The following is a 19,120-nucleotide window of genomic DNA, read 5'->3' on the forward strand; positions in this document are numbered from 1 at the left end:
CGGCCTTTCTCTCCCCCCCCCCCTCTTTCTCTCTCTCCCCCCTACCCCTCCATGAGACAAAAAGAATCATGCTTTTAGGTCTGATCGCACGGTGATAACATTGTCGGAATAGGCCATGATCAGTACAGACTGCAGTGTATTGTCTGTTCAACGAAGTCGAAATGTTTTCACAGGAAGCATACTTTGTAAGACAAAGCAGTGTCAACGTCGAACAGAGTTCACAGAAGTTTATAACAACAAAAACTGTAAACAGCTAGTACATTAAATTTTGTTTGGCGATACTACCGTCGTTGACACTGATCTTCAATGAAGGCCAATAAAGAATACATGTCTTGTCTTCGAGATTTGTAACCCAGTACTAAATAACCCGAACATTGAAACGCACCCACATTCGCCGGCTCTGTTGAATTAGTCTGAGATAGCGTTTGGAACTGACCAAAAACTTAAAAGTTCATCTGGAATCATACGACATGAATACATGTGTGTGCGAGTGTGTGTTCGGCGTGTGCGTGTTTGTCTGTGTGCTTCGATGAATGTGTGTGCGTGTCTGCGTGTGCGACACAGACTGAGTCAGTGAGTGTGTGACGCTACTTGCGCAAGCGTTGGTGTCAATACACACCAGAAAACAATTAAAAAAATGAAAAAGATCCCTTTACCCGTCTCCTTAGCACAACGGGAAAAAAACCCACACAAGCCTTCAACTAGTCGCCCTTTCCCTATGGTCCCCTCCCTGGTTTCGAGTAGGGCACACAAAAAATCCGTTTTGCAAATGACAGTGCACAAACACAACAGAGACCCGCGACCCTTAACTTCTCCGTTATGTGATAAAAATGTCCATAACGGATGCTCCGCAAAGAAAAGGCCCGGAGTGTGAGAGCCGAGTGAGTTTAGGGGACGGGGGAGGTGAGGGGGAGAGACACACACAGAGGAAATGAGCAGGTGCGACAAGGGAAAGGCAGGAACAAAGGTGGGTGACGGAGGACAGAGATTTTTTTTTTTTTTTGGGGGGGGGGGGGGTAGTATGAAGGATGAAGGGACGGGGAAGCCAGATAAATCTGTTGGCAGAGAGTGTTGGCCAAGGGGACAGAGAGTCCGACGTCCAACTCCAAGGTACACAGCGCGTGGCGTGCCAGAACCCTCTCCCTCCAGGAACACGGCCCGGCGCCCCTTTCATGTTTGCTTTCACCTGCACAGGTAAAAGCTGGAGGGAGCTAGTCTACCTATGTAGTGGCTGTTGGTGTCCGTAATAGAAGGTCAAAACTGGCATTCGGAGTTTCGTTAATTTTTTCCGAAAAGAACATTCTGGTATCGTAAACCAACTAGGTCTTCCAATTATTGCACAAGTACACACTACTTCAACAGTCTACGCCCTGTATACAAGACGAAACCAACTTTTTAAAAAATTCTGTATTCTAACCTCGAAAAGAAATTATGCAACCGATAACACTGCTATAGGATAACATCATTAACACATTTGCAAATCACTCGGTTGAGGTTACATCATACAGTCAGATACGCAACGAGAGAGAGAGAGAGAGAGAGAGAGAGAGAGAGAGAGAGAGAGAGAGAGAGAGAGAGAGAGAGAGAGAGAGAGAGAGAGAGAGCGAGAGAGAGGGAGAGAGAGAGAGAGAGATGGTTATCGCCTGTAAATGCAGAATCGATGACTGACAGTATTAGCTATCCGCTAGAATTACACTAAGGTCTTAGAAGTTCAAATAGAGCCTGCAAATACATCTTCATTTCAGCACACACAATGTACGTGTCGTCCATGCATCCCTTCCATTGGTCAAACACCTGCGTTCTGGACAGCGGGGAGGACACCTGGCGAGCCGAGGTTCGCGCTCTCAGAGCTTTAACCAGGCTATATCTCCGTCGCCACACTGATCAACAAAGCTGGAGACAGATTGAGGGGTCTTTTCTGCTAAGTTGACCGATACTGGTCAAACCATAATGGTAGCCAGAGTTCGGCTTTGGTACCATTACTGACCGTCGTCCAATGGAGTGTCCAGGCAAAACGATACGATCGACCCTCCCACCGAGGAGTGATGGGCGACACAAGAACGGAGTTTTGTATGGCGGAGTTAACGAGCTTTGAGTGTTCCACACTGAGAGGTCTTGAGTAAAGGTAATTATTGACCCAGGGATTTCGGGTACAAGGTACCGAGCCACCTCGGTCTTGGAACAATGATAATATGCGTGTGTTTGTTATTAGTAATGACAGGGACCTATATTAGATAGGTCTATGGTAATGATGAGTGTGTATGTGTGTGTGTGTGTGTGTGTGTGTGTGTGTGTGTGTGTGTGTGTGCCGGTGTGTGACTGAAGGTTTCACGCTGTGACAGTGTGTGAGAGGATGTGCGCATGTTTTGGTTTATTAATATATCTTTGTACTTATTATCCCTGGGGAGTTTTCCCAAAAAAAGTTTGGGTTGCTAGCCCTGAGCGTGTGTTAGTGAATGTATCGACGAGTATGTATTAGTGTGAGTACATTTGTGCCTTGTTTGTACGCTTTGTATATAAAGTGAACCGTTGTATTTGTTTTAACTTTAACAAGACGTGTTTAACAACGCCGTGCAGATTAAGTGCAATTCAATGGATTGTTTAACGAAGATAAGGCACGATCGATATAATCTCCGCGTAAGACAGCCATACAATTCACTTTTCATACAGACTGGGGTCAATAAATCAATGATATGGGCGAACCACACATTGGAAGCGGCACCGACAAGCCAGTAAATGCGTCGGGCAAGTGTGTGAATCATGAATGTCGAAACTAGGTATCAGGAAGTTGAAACACACAGCTGTACAACATTTATTTTCAGTCTTTGAGAGCAGAACAGTTTCGCTAACAGCCATTCACAGACATATATACGCAGTCATAATTTGCAATACATTTACTTGTATCCACACAAAGACATAATATGTGGAAGAGAATGTTCAAAATCAAAGGTACACTCCTTCTCGTGACAATAGTTCGGCTCAATGGCCATTCTAGTCAGATCAGACTTTAGTCCTGGCTAAGTTATGAGTGTGTGTGTGTGTGTGTGTGTGTGTGTGTGTGTGTGTGTGTGTGTGTGTGTGTGTGTGTGTTTGTTTGTGTGTGAGTGTTACAAAAACGTACACTCTGTGTGTGTGAGCGCGCGTGTAGGGTTACTGTGTGCAAATCGATAAAGAAAAGTAAACTTCCTTCAGTCCGAAAATACGACATTTATCAACACTGCACATACACGACAACCCGCACAAACTGCTCAAACAACAAATCGGACTCGCAATCGGCTGTGTCGAGAAACACTATCAAGTACTTCACAGCCCCCATAAACTGTTTCCTAAGTGACCAATTCACCCTCAAGGAATCTTCAGCACGAACGCCTCAGGGCGGTTTTACAACGCCCGCCATTACAATACGCTCCAAAGCCTCAACACTCGACTATCACAGATCACTACAGTCACAAGGACCTCCGGTACGACTAGAGAATAAAGATCTCCCGATAACGCTGGAGGATCCTAAAAAAGACGGAGATTAGGAGAAAAGGGAGATGCAGAGAAAAGGAAGATTTAGAGATCACCATTTAAAGACTAGGCCCTATCTTTCCCATTCATCTGAAGACCATCTTCACATTGGGGGGAGGGGGGGGGAGTGTTGTCGACTTTGATGTGATCTTTCGGACACCGATAAGGCGATACTGGTCACTCCACTTTACAGATTATCTTCAGGACTAAAGATTTATATGTCTGGCCTGACGATCTGACATCTTCTGGTGGTCAGCTGGCCTTATAATAATAAATCTGTAACAATAATGCTTTCAAGACTCCCGACTTTAAAGTTGATTGTGACAACAAAGTAAAAACACAAATAATGTCATCCCTGTTAGTTTGGAGAGAGAAACGGAAACTTGTTCAATATTATATTGATATGGACTAACACCTGTGTAAACTTGGTTATCTACAATTAAAAGGTCAAGCGGGAATGTCCTGCTGAATATATATATATAAATATACGTTTGGGACAGTTTGCCACCAACCAATTTTTATCCGACACATTGAAAACCACAACTGAGTTTATGTCAAGCCAGTTCTTTTAAATACAGCCATGGTAACAGACTTATATTGACATAAGTGAAAGTCATTGTTTTGCAACAGGTTGCAGTCATGTGCAATGAACTTGGCAATGTCAGATCCCCCTTTGAACTAGTCACCTCTTTACACTACCAGCTAACACTTACATGAGAGAGAGAAGAAGCAATGCAGCGTGAACACAGGTGTAACATGTGACACTGACACATCCTCAGCCACAAAAACATAAAATGAAAAGAAAGAAATAAACAATAAATTGACAAATACGTCCTATGGACTGTGATGCAAAGTAATTCAAATAATGAAATATGTCACTAGTATTAGTAAGAAATCAAGTTATCATTTGAATGACACAACTAAATGTCCCAACCATTGCCGGTTTGACTCGCCATGGGTTTTGTCCCCAAATTAAAGTCCACATTGTATACTAAAATGAAAGCACATGTATGTGCTTGCATTAATCAGTCAGAATATTTTATATTAGCGTTGAAAGCTGGGGGTAAAATCTTACAAATTCCTGTGCTGACTTTTGACATGATCACTGGTTTGTTATATATAATTTTGATTGGTTCTGTAAGAGCTCACTTTGTTCTCATTAAATCTGAACTTATATATATATATATATATATTTGCACTTAACCATTCAATAGCTGACATTTACCCATCTAATAATAATATTAATGAGGATACTTACTCTATATGGCGCAAATCCTAGAATAGTTCCAAGCGCCTGACAAAAACATACACAAATAAATATGTGTGTGTGTGTGTGTATATGATGCAACATGTACACACCTCAGTGTATGTACTGATGTAACTTGTATTTTTATTCCAGTATTTCTGTGAATGCCACATAGTCCCAAAGCTTAAGAATCAACTTCAATGATCCCTTCCCTGTCCCGAGATACTTCTTTTTGTGGAGAACCCCATCAAGTTGTAAGCGGTATAGAATCCCAAGATCAACAAAACTTCTATCAGTCTTCAAGGGCTGACACAGGCTACTGTCAAACTCGGAGCAACTGCCAAGTTCTGTCAGGTGAAGGCCTGGTAAAGGTTCCACAAACTCCTTCTTTGTTGACACACTCACACACTAGTCTTTTTGCACGAGCTCTCACGAGCCAATTTGTAACCCACTGCCGCAAATGTTTGCTTAGAATCTAGGCAAGGTTCGAGTACAGACCACTTGCCCTTTTTCCTCTTTCGTTGACAGGACAGTGGTTGAAGTTTACGTGGTTCGTACTGCGCACGAAGCTTGGTACAACGTGCAAGTGGATTGTTGTTACGCCGTGCAGTGCTGTGTCACAGCCCTGTTGCAGACGATCGCTCACTGTCTTCGACAACTCTGATTGGGACATCGAACTTTTACGATCGCGAACAAACTGGGAAAATGGGAAGAAAATTGTGTACAAGACTGTCAACTTACCGAAGCATGATCCTTAAAAACACACAATCCGTAAAAGAATACGCAGAAAAACAGTACTCCAAGTTCACAGGTAAAATCCGAGACACAGAACTCATTCAAACACACCTCGCCTCAGCGCCATACTCGGTAAGAAGTCACGTGACAGGGGGCCCAATGCTGATCAGAGTGGCGCGTGGGGCGACTCGCGGCGAGCACGCGGCGGCCGCAGACGACAAGCTGGGCAGGTTCAGGCTATGTCAGGCAGGTAGGATAATTTGATAGGCGTGACAGGTCATGGGCATGTGTAATTAATTTCACCGGGTACTGCATGTGAAAATTGCAATTTTGATCCCAGCGTCCGGCTGGGTTGGGCTGGTGAAGGGTTTGGGGCCTGTGTAGGGGGGGAGGGGCCCGGTGATAGAGGGGCCCGGTGATAGGATTGGTCAGTGGAAGTTTTAGATTCGTATACTTTTTGTTTTGGCTTAGTTTTCTCTCTCGCTCAGTTTTTACAGAGATCTGCTACAGTATCTCTGGTTTTTACAACCAATGATTTGACTAAATGTATTCCGGTAGTAGCCTGGGAGTTATTGTGTGTGTGTGTGTGTGTGTGTGTGTGTGTGTGTGTGTGTGTGTGTGTGTGTGTGTGTGTGTGCGGTGTAGTGCAGGTGTGTGTGTGTGTGTGTGTGTGTGTGCAGGTGTGTGTGTGTGTGTGTGTGTGCAAGGGTGTCCGATCACCAGAAAAATTGCTGTACTGTTTATATTTAAGGAAAACCCCGACTTAAGACAAAGTCACGAACAGGAATACAAACCAAACCAAATGAAATCCGCATGCATTCCACACAGTCAAATTCGCTCGCTCGACACACTTGTTCCAAATTTTAATTTAGGTCGATAATAATGTCAAATTAGTATTAAAACGAACATAAAAATATTCCCAAGAAAAGGAAAAGATCTAGGCATATTTACCTTGCTAATACATAATTATGGTCCTACACGCATTACTGTGTAAAATAACGCAACAAATCTATGTAATTCCATATAAAGAGAAAAATTACTTGCAAAACTTTTAATGCATTTACCTGCCAAGGAAGATGGCAGAAACAAGCATAATGCGGCAAGCTTTTAAGTTAAAACTAAGTTAAAGTTTGGACAAGCCTTGGTAAAGGTACAATTAGAAAAAAGAACACACACACACACATTATGTATTATGCTTTCTTTGGGGTTTGTTTCCGGTCAAATTATGCCATACACGAAGACGGGCATAAGGGTGGGAAGGGGGATGCGAGCGAGGAGACCTGTTGACATGTTTTAATCCGGCCATTAGAACAGAGCAGCAAACACACATTTTCTAAATAAAGGGTGAACAGAGAAGAAAATAAAAGTTCCTAAACAGCTACATAAATATTCTTGCTGCATTAGAATGCTCGTTTTCTCAGATGAGCATTGCCGAGAAGGTCATAGTGGTGTGCTGTGCGGTCTGAACGCTGATGAACAAAGGGAAGTAAGCGCTCGAAATGCATATTACATGTGTAATAGAGTAGGTGAGAGTTATGCGGAACCACTTTCCTGGCGCCTGAGAGAGTAACAAGCACTGAAATGAACACTGACTATAGACTGAAGACGATACAACGTTCACGGTACACAGCCAGGCACTGAGAGGAGTCAGTGGTCATCATTCAGTGTTGTCGGTCTTGCAGGACTCGATCTCGTTCTTGTCCTGGTCAAACCAGATCTGCTTGCACTGGCCGCAAATGTTCGTCCTGTCAGAAACAAGATGTGGATGGTCAACAATACAATGGAACACCTCAATTGAGACCCCCGATTTTAGACTTCCTCCCTTATTAAGATCCTACTTTTGTTAAGATGTTCTGTTCAAATCGTATGTGGGGCGGGGATGTAGCTCAGTCGGTAGCGCGCTGGATTTGTATCCCGTTGGCCGCTGTCAGCGTGAGTTCGTCCCCACGTTCGGCGAGAGATTTATTTCTCAGAGTCAACTTTGTGTGCAGACTCTCCTCGGTGTCCGAACACCCCCGTGTCGGTACACGCAAGCACAAGACCAAGTGCGCACGAAAAAGATCCTGTAATCCATGTCAGAGTTCGGTGGGTTATAGAAACATGAAAATACCCAGCATATGCTTCCTCCGAAAGCGGCGTATGGCTGCCTAAATGGCGGGGTAAAAAACGGTCATACACGTAAAATTACACTCGTGCAAAAAACACGAGTGTACGTGGGAGTTTCAGCCCACGAACGCAGAAGAAGAAGAAGAAAATGGTATGTAAATGTAGCTCCAGTTGAAGACTTGTCTCCCTTTTGAGACCTGATTTTTGAATTTCTAAAAAAGGGGTTGCTAGGGAGGGGGGGGGGGGAGTAACACAAAGTGTGTGATCGTCATTTCAAGTGCAGGCCGCGGCACACGCAGACACAAGTGCCGATGGTCCATTAGTACACGACACCACACACACACACGCACACACACACTTGGCACGCACACCGTGCGCACACACACACTTGGCACGCACACACACACATACACACACACACGCACACACACACTTGGCACGCACACCGTGCGCACACACACACTTGGCACGCACACACACACACACACACACACACACATACCGTGGCACACACACACACGCGCACACACACACACGTGGCGAACACACACACACCCACACGCGCGCGCGCGTAGTTGCAATGACTTGCTTAATGAATATATTAAACGTGATCGCGTCAGTGTTTTTGTTGTTGTTAGGTTAGTTAGTGTGTTATTGTTGTTGTTGTTTGTGGTGGTGGTAGTGCCTGCGATGGTCAGTAATGTGTGTGTGCCAGTGTGTGTGTGCGGCGTGCGCCGGGTGTGTGTGTCACGTGCGTGTGTGTGTTTGTGTGTGTGTGTGTGCAGGGCCGGACTAGGGGGGGGGGGGTTACAGGGGTTGTGCAACCCCCCCCCCTGGCTTAAAGCATGTACCTCCCAAACGCATTTTTATTTTTATTTTTTTGTGGGGGAGGGAGGGGGGTGGGGGGGGGTTGCATCTGGATCATAATGAAATCCGAGGAGAAATCGCACCTCTCACCCCCTCCAATTTTTTTTTAACCTTTTTCGTTCAAGGAGAGGCTTCCTTTCCCTCCAGAGACATCAAAAAACGTTCGCCCCCTGGACCCCCACCAAGGGGCTTCGCCCCCTGGACCCCCATCTCAGTGTAACCCCCCCCCCCCCCCCCAAGTACTTACCGTCTGACCCTGGTGTGTGTGTGTGCGCGTGCCAAGCCGTGTGTGTGTGTGCCGGTGTGAGTGATCACACTGAACTGAGGAAAGGTGAAATCAGTCAAAATCGATAATTCAAACTAAAATCTTTGACACTGTATATCAAATGAAAAAAAAAGCGACACCTACTTGCAAACAGCCGTGGGGTGATCACATGTCACACCGTCGCACGGGTTATTGGAACACATCGGCATCGGGATCAAGGGAGAGCACTCGCCTTCGTAGTAAGTATCTCGAACTACTGCAGGCGCGTCCCTTGCAACCAACGGCAACGTAAGCTTCCAAGCATGGCTGGAGTGAATGGTCACTTTAAAAACAAAAATACCTTGACTAAATGTAACAAAAGAAGAGCAACATGGAAGGGATGCAAAAGACTACATACAATAGGTGCTATTATTCAAAGTGGCCGTCCTTTACGTATTAAAAACCGTCTTGTAAATCACTGTTGACCCGCCCATACACACGACACAAGATACTTGAGAGGGTGTGACTCAGTGAGTGCCGGTGTGCCTTTATACGGAACGCGGATCGTATCAACTGATGCATCAAATTGATGCATCCAAAACCAAGATTCGATGCATCATTTTCACAATTCGGCGAGAGATTTATTTCTCAGAGTCAACTTTGTGTGCACACTCTCCTCGGTGTCCGAACACCCCCGTGTGTACACGCAAGCACAAGACCAAGTGCGCACGAAAAAGATCCTGTAATCCATGTCAGAGTTCGGTGGGTTATAGAAACACGAAAATACCCAGCATGCTTCCTCCGAAAGCGGCGTATGGCTGCCTAAATGGCGGGGTAAAAACGGTCATACACGTAAAAGCCGTGGGAGTTTCAGCCCATGAACGAACAAACAAATCCCATGCAAAAGTCTGGGCAGTGGAACTACTTCTTACGGGGAGGACTGTCAAACAAATGTGACCCTCCACGACGAAATGAGTCGCATGTCACATTTTCATGATTTTCATATTTTTACATTTTCCCACAGAGTTTTGTATGCTCTATCTAGTGGTGAAACCCGTTTTAGAAAAGAGCGAAAACTGTTTGAGTTATAAGCCTGTGACTAAGGTGACCCTCACACTGTTACCAAACACTCCCCGGACTTATATGAAGCCTGGCGCAGAACCGCGCGAGGTGACATGCGACTCATTTCGTGGTGGAAGGTCACAAATTCTCACTCTGCAGGCTCGCAGTGAGTTTTGAGTCCAAGTGGGAAAGATGCACATTACCCACGTTAAATCGTGGACAGGTATATGACGGTTTACTAGCGCCAAAACCTGGGGTTATCAATACTATCCTTAGCGGATAATGACTTTATTCAGTTATTCTGCAGAAAAACAGAAATGCTGGAGAAAAACTGTTTGTTTCTGCAGCATTTCTGCACAATGTCATCTTTCGCGAGAGCAACGGTTTTTTTTCTGCAGTAAAACAGTTTTACTGCAGTAAAATTGAAATCAAGAATGCTGCAGTAAAACTGTGATGTTGTTTTACTGGAGAAAAACAGTTTACACTTTTTCTTCAGCATTTTGGCATTATTCAGTTATTCTGCAGAAAAACAGAAATGCTGGAGAAAAATTGTCTTTTCTGCAGCATTTCTGCATAATGTCATCTTTCGCCGAAGCAACGGGTTTTTCTGGAGCAAAACAATTTACTGCAGTAAAATTGAAATCAAGAATGCTGCAGTAAAACGGTGCTGTTGTTTTACTGCAGAAAACCTGCTTACAGTTTTTCTGCAGCATTTTGTACTGGCTCATTATAATGTTGGAGCACGCGAGCCCCCCTCTGTCGAGAGATGGACTCATCCAGAATTACCAATAGTTACAAACTATTATACTATCCCAGGGGGCGACGAATACAAACGCTACTTTACAAGGTCGTTCGTTTTTCTCCAGAAAAACTGTCACAGACTATTCTGAAGAAAAAGTTAATCGCAATAATGCTGCAGAAAACCAAATAAACATTATGCTTCAGAAAAACTGCAGTAAAAAAAAAACGTTGCTTCGGCGAAAGATGACATTATGCAGAAATGCTGCAGAAAAGACAGTTTTTCTCCAGCATTTCGGTTTTTTTCCAGAATAACTGAATAATGTCATAATCCGCCAAGAGCCAGTACAAAATGCTGCAGAAAAAATGTAAACAGGTTTTCTGCAGTAAAACAACAGCACCGTTTTACTGCAGCATTCTTGATTTCAATTATACTGCAGTAAAATGTTTTGCTGCAGAAAAAAACGCTGCTTCGGCGAAAGATGACATTATGCAGAAATGCTGCAGAAAAGAACGGTTTTTCTCCAGCATTTGTCTTTTCTGCAGAATAACTGAATAAAGTCATAATCCGCTAAGGATACAATACCACGTGAACATTTCAATTATCATGTGTTCTTTGTAATTCACAGCAATGATGTTAACAGACAGTGTTAATTACTAATTTTCAGAATTGACTTCGGCTTACTAGTGCCAAAACCATAATTAAACATGAACACTTGATAATTAGACATGAACACCTGATAATTAAACATGGTCACTTGATAATTAAACATGGTCATTTGAAAATAACAATTGTTCACGTGAAAAATAATAATTTTCAGTTTGGGCTTAATTCAAGACAGATTACTTGAGCCAAAACTAAAAGTTAAACGTTATCTGTGGAAGAATATTTTCAAAATGTTAATTATATGGTTTTAGCCCTAGAAAACCGTCATACGTACAGATCTGTGGTTTTGTATCGAATCGTTTACACGTGAAGCATTGTAGCTTCAATCATTACACATATTCAATCACACGAAGAGGACCTACCACAAATTGCCACAAGAAACGGAATCATCCCCTTCATCTTCAGTGCGCTCTGCTGGTTTAGAATTACAAAAAGACGACGAGCAAGACTGAGACGCAATGCCAAGTTTGAACAAATCACAGGCTCTATTCGTTCATTCTGCGGGCTCTGAGTTAGTCGCAGCAGATATATATGCCACGACAGTCGTATGGGAAAAGTCAACCCAATTTTCAGTAATTACCGGCAACACACCAGTTGTGGGTATACGCCCACGAAATAAGTCGATTTTATATAAAAAAAAAAAAAAAGAGAATGTAAGCTCATAAACTATATGTAATTGTAATTATATCTATCTTTACTTTCAACATTTGCTCATTAGGCAAAAAAAAAAAAAAGGTGTGGTTACGGTAACATAGCCAAAAAAAATAGGGTAGGTAGGTAGGCAATCACTTTTTTTTTTTTTTTAAACTTTTTTTTCTAATGTGTACAAATTAAACCTACTTGACAGGGAAATAAGTGTGCGACACGGGCGCTTTCGCTCATTGCGTTTTTTGCACTCGGTTTTTTTTTTGTTTGACAAATGTAATAAAAAGTTATAGGATCGGCCCCTAAAAATAGGGTAGGTCGGGTTACCGTAACCACACCTATTTTTTTTTTTGGCCTAATGTCATATTGATGATGACCTTTCAACTACTGTGCCGAAATGGGCTGCCAAAAACATTAATGCACCGGAAGAAAAAATGAATTGCTTGTTTAAAAACATGTTCCTTTCAACGAGGCTGACAGAACGACTTTGAAAATCACGCACACATTTGCAGTGGGGGTATTTGTCGTATATGTTTTTGCGACACGGCAAATACTTAGTGCCCTGCCCTGATTGGCCTGCCATCAACAGTCCTCACTGAGTGTCGCAAAATCTGCGATATTGCGTCAACCGCCGATTCTTGATAATATAATACTAGCCAGGTTATGAAAGTAATAATAAAATACAATATTTTAAGCCTGCGCCCTGTGCATTGCTGCAAAAATAAGAAAAGAGAAAGTATTAAAGGGCATTCCCTGATGACTCAATGTGGTAGTGCATTCATCCCACCAATCAACTGGTGTCACGTTACGTCATTTCACTTTGACCTTTTAAGTTGTCGCCCCTTTTTACAGGAAACGCCCGGTGTAACACGAGAAAATTACTCCCACGAGATTTTTACTGCGGAGTAAACATTTCGTACGAAAAAGTTACTCCCTTTACGAAAAAAGCACTCCCCCATTGCACGAGAAAATTACTCCCCAAGACAGGTGAGTTCCGAGTAAACATTTCGTACAAAAATGTTACTCCCCTGACGAATAAATAACGAATAAATTACTTCACCCCAACAGGAGCAATTTAACTTCCCATGCCAGGTGTACGAAATTTTTACTCCCTTGTCCCCTGTTAGTTTTGGTGGTGGAAGGGGTGGAAGGAGGGTAGCGCGACATTCGTTTGCGCGAGATCACTTATTGGCATTATCCCTTCGCCCGCATCCCATTTTTGCGTACAAGATTTTTACTGGAAGTAAAAAAAATGGGGAGTAAAAATTTCGTGTAGGGAGTAATTTTTTCGTGCCTTGGGGAGTTCTTTTCTCGTACGAAAAGTGTACTCGGAGTAAGAATTTCGTACGAAATATTTACTCCGGAGTAAATTTTTCGTGGAGTAAAAATTTCGTGTTACACCGGTAAGTATAACTCGGCTGATTTATTCGTAATAAAAAAATGCACCTAACAGGTTCTTCAATTTGTGCCTCGCTGGTAAAACATTTTGAGGATAATATCTCAAAACCACTGTAATTATCCTATCATAAAAGAAGCATACTCCCGACATTCAGAAAATTATTTTGACCTCAGAGGAATTCGTTGTGCAGAACAGTAGGCTATTTTCTTCTAATTCGTTCGATTTGGTTTGGTTTAGTTTGTATACATTGCTTTGCTTGGGGTTTGTATTTGTTTTGCTTTTAATAAAAATATCGTGTTTTTTTTTTTTAATTCGCAATAAACCGACAACGGCTACGTGGGGAGAGATCGGGTAGCCTATTCACGACCGACCACACGTATACGTACGTGTGTTGGCGCCTTATCTGAAATCTACGTGCCTTGCGAGTTCGTTCCCCTGACGTCCTTTCGTCACCAAGAGCAAGAAGTGTCATGTCCAACTCCCGGGACCCGCTTTTCAAAGTGACTCTATCAGTAAAAATATTTGTTAATGATACAATCCTTTCCGTATAAACCCAGGGCTGGACCTAGTGTATAAGAGGGAGGGGCTCCAAAATGAGACAGGGGTGCAAGGGATGGCGGGATGGGGGTCAGTGGGGGGGGGGGGGGGGGGCGGGCATGGCCCCCATGCAGATGCTTTCGAACTGTAGCATTTGAAAGGGGAATTTTGGGTCTCTCTCCCACGATATGGCAGATTGATATAATAGTTGTCAATAAGGACATTGATTCAGGAAAAAATCTCCCTTTGCGGAAAGCAGCCAGGGTGTCCATCAGTTTTGGATGTGTGTCCACAGGAGCTTGTATCCAATCGCCGGTCGATCATTATTTTCTCCTTATTCCCTAGAGTCTTCTTACTACTACTATTCACTACTTTAGCAGTTATATGAAGTCTTATATCGCGCGCGTATCTCCAGACTCGGACTCAAGGCGCAGGGATCTATTTATGCCGTGTGAGATGGAATTTTTTACACAATACATCACGCATTCACATCGACCAGCAGATCGCAGCCATTTCGGCGCATATCCTACTTTTCACGGCCTATTATTCCAAGTCACACGGGTATTTTGGTGGACATTTTTTATCTATGCCTATACAATTTTGCCAGGAAAGACCCTTTTGTCAATCGTGGGATCTTTAACGTGCACACCCCAATGCAGTGTACACGAAGGGACCTCGGTTTTTCGTCTCATCCGAAAGACTAGCACTTGAACCCACCACCTAGGTTAGGAAAGGGAGGAGAAAATTGCTAACGCCCTGACCCAGGGTCGAACTCGCAACCTCTCGCTTCCGAGCGCAAGTGCGTTACCACTCGGCCACGCAGTCCTTGTAAATAATAGTAGTAAGGGTAAGCATGCAGCAGTAAATAATAAGCATGCAGGAGTAAATAATGATCGACCGGCGGTTGGATACAAGCTCCTGTGTGTGTGTCCAAGTAAAAGCCGGTGGGTGTTGTTGTCACGTCCCGGGAATAATCCTGAGAATGATATATGTTGTCTTCCAACTGAGATGGTCAGTCTACACGGGAATAGGACGGTATCTTCTATACAGCTTTGTAAAGTAGCTGTCTTCCTTCCCGACCTGGTCGCCCATCAAACCGAGAAAAAACACACCATTTAATCGGCCCTGAATAGCCCAAAAGGGACATGAAAAATCCTCAACCAGCCAACTCCACGTCTGCCCACCTTTCGCAACCACGAACACAGGCAGCTGGGCAGTGAAATAAATGTTACAATCGCTCTGTGGTCTACGGTTTGATCCACGTCCCCGATAGAGATATTTCCGGGTTTTTGTCTATTGAATGAAAGATACTGCATTCGCACTGAGTAACGTGGCATAAAATTGAATGTTCCATGCACAGCGCCTGCCTCCGATTGACATGATGCCATTACTGACTCAGTGAGGAACCCTTGGCATTTACGGATGAGCCGTCAGAGCAGACCCAAAGAGTCACTTATCCCAGCTGCAAATCTGTGTTGCCAGTTGCATGGCCCAGTGTGGGGTTCTGATAAAGTCACAATTACATGGTGGTTTTACTGAGTATAGTGATACTGTTACGGCGTAGCGATCTGCATGGTGGTGCCATTAGTATTGTATATCGGAAGACGTAGACTAAGAGCGGTACATTTGGATCACTCAAAATAAAAATCGTTAAAAAATGTGTTACTTGCTCCAGGCTTTCCAACTTTTTATCTGGGATAGAGTTGTATGCCCATATCAAATCATGAGAGAGAGAGAGAGAGAGAGAGAGAGAGAGAGAGAGAGAGAGAGAGAGAGAGAGAGAGAGAGAGAGAGAGAGAGAGAGAGAGAGAGAGAGAGAGAGAGAAAGAGAGAGAGAGAGGGAGTCGGAGTCGGAAATTTTATTTGTTAGGCCTCCGGCCCATAACAAGACTGGTGACACATAATACAAGCGCTTTCTATATATACCGAAGCAGCACGATCGCGCAAAGTTCTCGCTACTGGAAGTCCGATAGAGAGTCCACTGCATTTATCAGAGTCAGGGATGCCTTGACTTACACTTCACACCAATACCATTCATCACAAGGAACTTAGTCGATAAATATCGACAGGGGGCGGACAAATGGTTTACATGTGAAATGTGTGTATATGGGTGTGGTTCTGAAACAAACAAACCATGTGAACCCCCCCATCCCACCGCTCGCGGGCTGAACGACTGACGTCACATGTCGCTTCGGTCTTTTCCTGAGAAGAACACCGCGTGTACATAATACACAATTCGATCGCGTAGCACTGCCAATGCACATTTTCGCAACGAAAACCGTGCTACTGTTTCTTGTGTGTTAAATCTGAAAGCAATATAAGTGAACGAACAATTGAAAACTGATATCACGTTACTAAACTCCCAAAAGTAATAAATTACTTCTGACTGCGGTACACAATACGGCAGTCACCTCTGCGAATGCTGTCGAAGAATCTAACCGAAAGTAAACATTCTGGGAATCTACGCGCATCGGCCTTGACGCAAGTTCAATACTTAGCCAATGAGCGCGCCGCGGCGAAGTTGGCCGCTGTAAGTCTCGCAGCGCTGGCTGGCTGAGCGAGTTGCGTGTCCATCCTTTTTTGGTCCAAGCCGCACCGTAGACCAAATTAGTAGGTGCTTGATTTTGGTATTTTGATTTTACATAACATTAAACCTTTCTTGGGGTTCATGGTCATGGCAACAGCCATAATAATATTATATCATGTATAATATTACATTTCAGCATATTTGAATTACATGTCATCATACCAAACTGTCATACATTTTTATTCCTACATCATTCTGATCGATCACAACCAAACCTACTATCAGTGGACACATCCAAATGTAAGCGCCTGTTCTTGACAACTTTTAATCGATCTAAAAATAGCAACTTGCTGGGCCCTCTGCCGCCAACAGACACTGTTTGGCCTGTAGGTAAAATGTACAATGTATTTTCTGATTTGTGCACAAAAGCTTTATTTCTTTTTTCTTTTTTTTAACATAACAATGTTTAATGTCACTGTATGTTTAAAAGACCATGGTCATATTTGTAAAAAAAATGTTAAATTAGAAAATAAATAACATTTTGGTTCATGATTTTTCCTACACCTGTGCTAAAAATAAGAAATAAAAATGTCGGGTATATAAGTCTCTCAAATACAGCTAGGTATGAATGGCTCGGTTTGAGTTTGTTGCAGTTGACCCTGCACAATGCGACATATCATGTTTTTGTTGAACAATTTTGACGTCACCCCTCCCATAGGGTGACGTATTTCACAACTTCCTGTGTTACACAAACTCTGTGATGACCAATTTTGACGTCACCCCTCCCATAGGGTGACGGATTTCACAACTTTCTACAGATGAACAATGTTGCCTTCACCCCTCCCATAGGGTGACGGATGTCACAACTTCCTGTGTACACAAACTGATGACGTATTTCACAACAAAATGGCGCTGCCCATGGTCAACCTCTAAACTATCCGTATAGAATGGGGGCGTCCTCGCCCCCATAATAACATCATGATTTGATCAGTCCTTCAGTCTTTTGTTTTCTTCCCTGTGGTGACAGATATTGTGTGACGGCCCTTTTCAGCATTAGACATTCCAAGAATGAAAACATCACGGTGTTTGAAACTGTTCATCCTAAGTAAAAGCGGACTACGCGAGACACTATTCTCAGATCTTTTTCCAGTTCTTCTTTGTACAACTCAGCGTACTGATCTTTGCTGATCGGGGGCAATGTCCGAAGACACGACTTGGCATGTTTAGAGAGAGAGAGAGAGAGAGAGAGAGAGAGAGAGAGAGAGAGAGAGAGAGAGAGAGAGAGAGAGAGAGAGAATAATAAAGAGAGAGTCCATGGGAGAGAAAGAGAGAGCGAGAGAGAGTGAGAAAGACAGATTGAGAAAGAGAGAGAGAGAGAATGAGAAAGAGATAGAGTGAGAATGAGAGGAAGAGTGAGAAAGTGAGAGAGAAAAAGAGAGTGAGAGAGAGACAGAGTGAGAGAGAGAGAGTGAGAGAGAAAAAGAGAGTGAGAGACAGAGTGAGAGAGAAAAAGAGAGTGAGAGACAGAGTGAGAGAGAGACAGCGTGAGAGAGAGTGAAAGAGAAAAAGAGAGTGAGAGACAGAGTGAGAGAGAGAGAGAGACAGAGTGAGTGAGACAGATCAAATCAATCAAATCAAATCAAATTTTATTTTTCGAGGGTTGTGGCATAAGCAATACAACGAGCTTTTTTTCAACCAGCCCTCGCCCAGAGAGGGGACTAATCTTATCACATATTTACACGGATATTAACGTAGAAAAAAAGGTAGAGAAAAACAACAACATATGAATATTTACACATTACATATTATACACAAATATAAAGCGTCGTATATGTAACGTAGTGAAAACAATGCTGAATACACATGCATGAGTAAATGTGTTATTAAAGCTTTGAGTGTTTTTGTGTGGATATAATGAACACTGATGCTTTGGACAAATGAAAATATAACCAAACGAAGTCTTCCATCATTGTGATTTTTTGTAATTTAACATTAAATACAGTGAAAGGTGTTTTTTGAAAGTATTGAGACTCATTGGGACTCTCACAAATTCCGGGAGAGAATTCCACAGGACGCTACCAGAATAGGCTAAGCTTGATTTGAAGAGATCTATCCTTGGAATTGGGACGTTAAACTTTCGGTTTGGTTTGACTTTAAAGTTTGCAACGAAAGTTCGTGGTGCACGGCCGGAAAGTATTTTGTTAAGGAGCACGCCTTCATTTAATTTAAATCTTTCTTTTAGTGGGAGAATCTTAAGTTTCTTATAATCATCAAATACAAGACTGGATTGTTTCAGTAAAATTAGTTTCAGCGCTCGCCTATGTAAACTATACAATGGTCTTAAAATATTACCACTGGCAGAGTCCCAGATGGTTGAACAATAATCTGTGATGGTTTGTATATATGCGTTAAAGTATAATAACCTTGAGTGCTGATCTAAAAAGTGTTTAATTCTATTTAACTGATATATTTTTCTGGACATTGTTTTACATACCGAGTGAAAGAGAGAGAGAGAGAGAGACAGACAGAGTGAAAGATAGAGCGAGCACCGCGAGTGCCTTTGACGCTTGGGTAGCTTTTTTTCTAAGAATCTCTTTAGACTTACTTGCTAACAAAAAACAAATAAATGTAACAAGTCGCGTAAGGCGAAATTACTACATTTAGTCAAGCTGTGGAATTCACAGAATGAAACTGAACGTAGTCCGCCGCTAGTGCAAAAGGCAGTGAAAGTGACGAGCCTGTTTGGCGCGGCAGCGGTTGCGCTGTGCTTCATAGCACGCTTTACTGTACCTCTCTTCGTTTTAACTTTCTGAGCGTGTTTTTAATCCAAACATATC

At 43.0% G+C, this 19,120-nt stretch overlaps 1 protein-coding gene and 1 long non-coding RNA gene across 3 annotated transcripts in view; both read right to left on the reverse strand.

The window, feature by feature from the left end:
* LOC138966117 (leucine-rich repeat-containing protein 7-like) overlaps positions 1 to 5,623 on the reverse strand; it is a 138,147-nt gene extending 132,524 nt beyond the window's left edge. For both annotated transcript variants that reach the window (XM_070338213.1, XM_070338212.1), the window contains exon 1: positions 5,498 to 5,623. The gene's annotated coding sequence lies outside the window, so the exon portion shown is untranslated. The remainder of the gene's footprint in view (positions 1 to 5,497) is intronic.
* A 716-nt stretch (positions 5,624 to 6,339) lies between these two features.
* LOC138966099 (uncharacterized) lies at positions 6,340 to 11,695 on the reverse strand. The gene is made up of 3 exons (XR_011455605.1): positions 11,538 to 11,695; positions 8,874 to 9,051; positions 6,340 to 7,236 (listed from the first exon to the last, which is right to left on the reverse strand). It is a non-coding gene; the product is annotated as an uncharacterized lncRNA (long non-coding RNA).
* Positions 11,696 to 19,120: the final 7,425 nt, after the last annotated feature.

Source organism: Littorina saxatilis, linkage group LG5, assembly GCF_037325665.1.
Source record: "Littorina saxatilis isolate snail1 linkage group LG5, US_GU_Lsax_2.0, whole genome shotgun sequence".
In the NCBI taxonomy this organism is placed as follows: Eukaryota; Metazoa; Mollusca; class Gastropoda; order Littorinimorpha; family Littorinidae; genus Littorina; species Littorina saxatilis.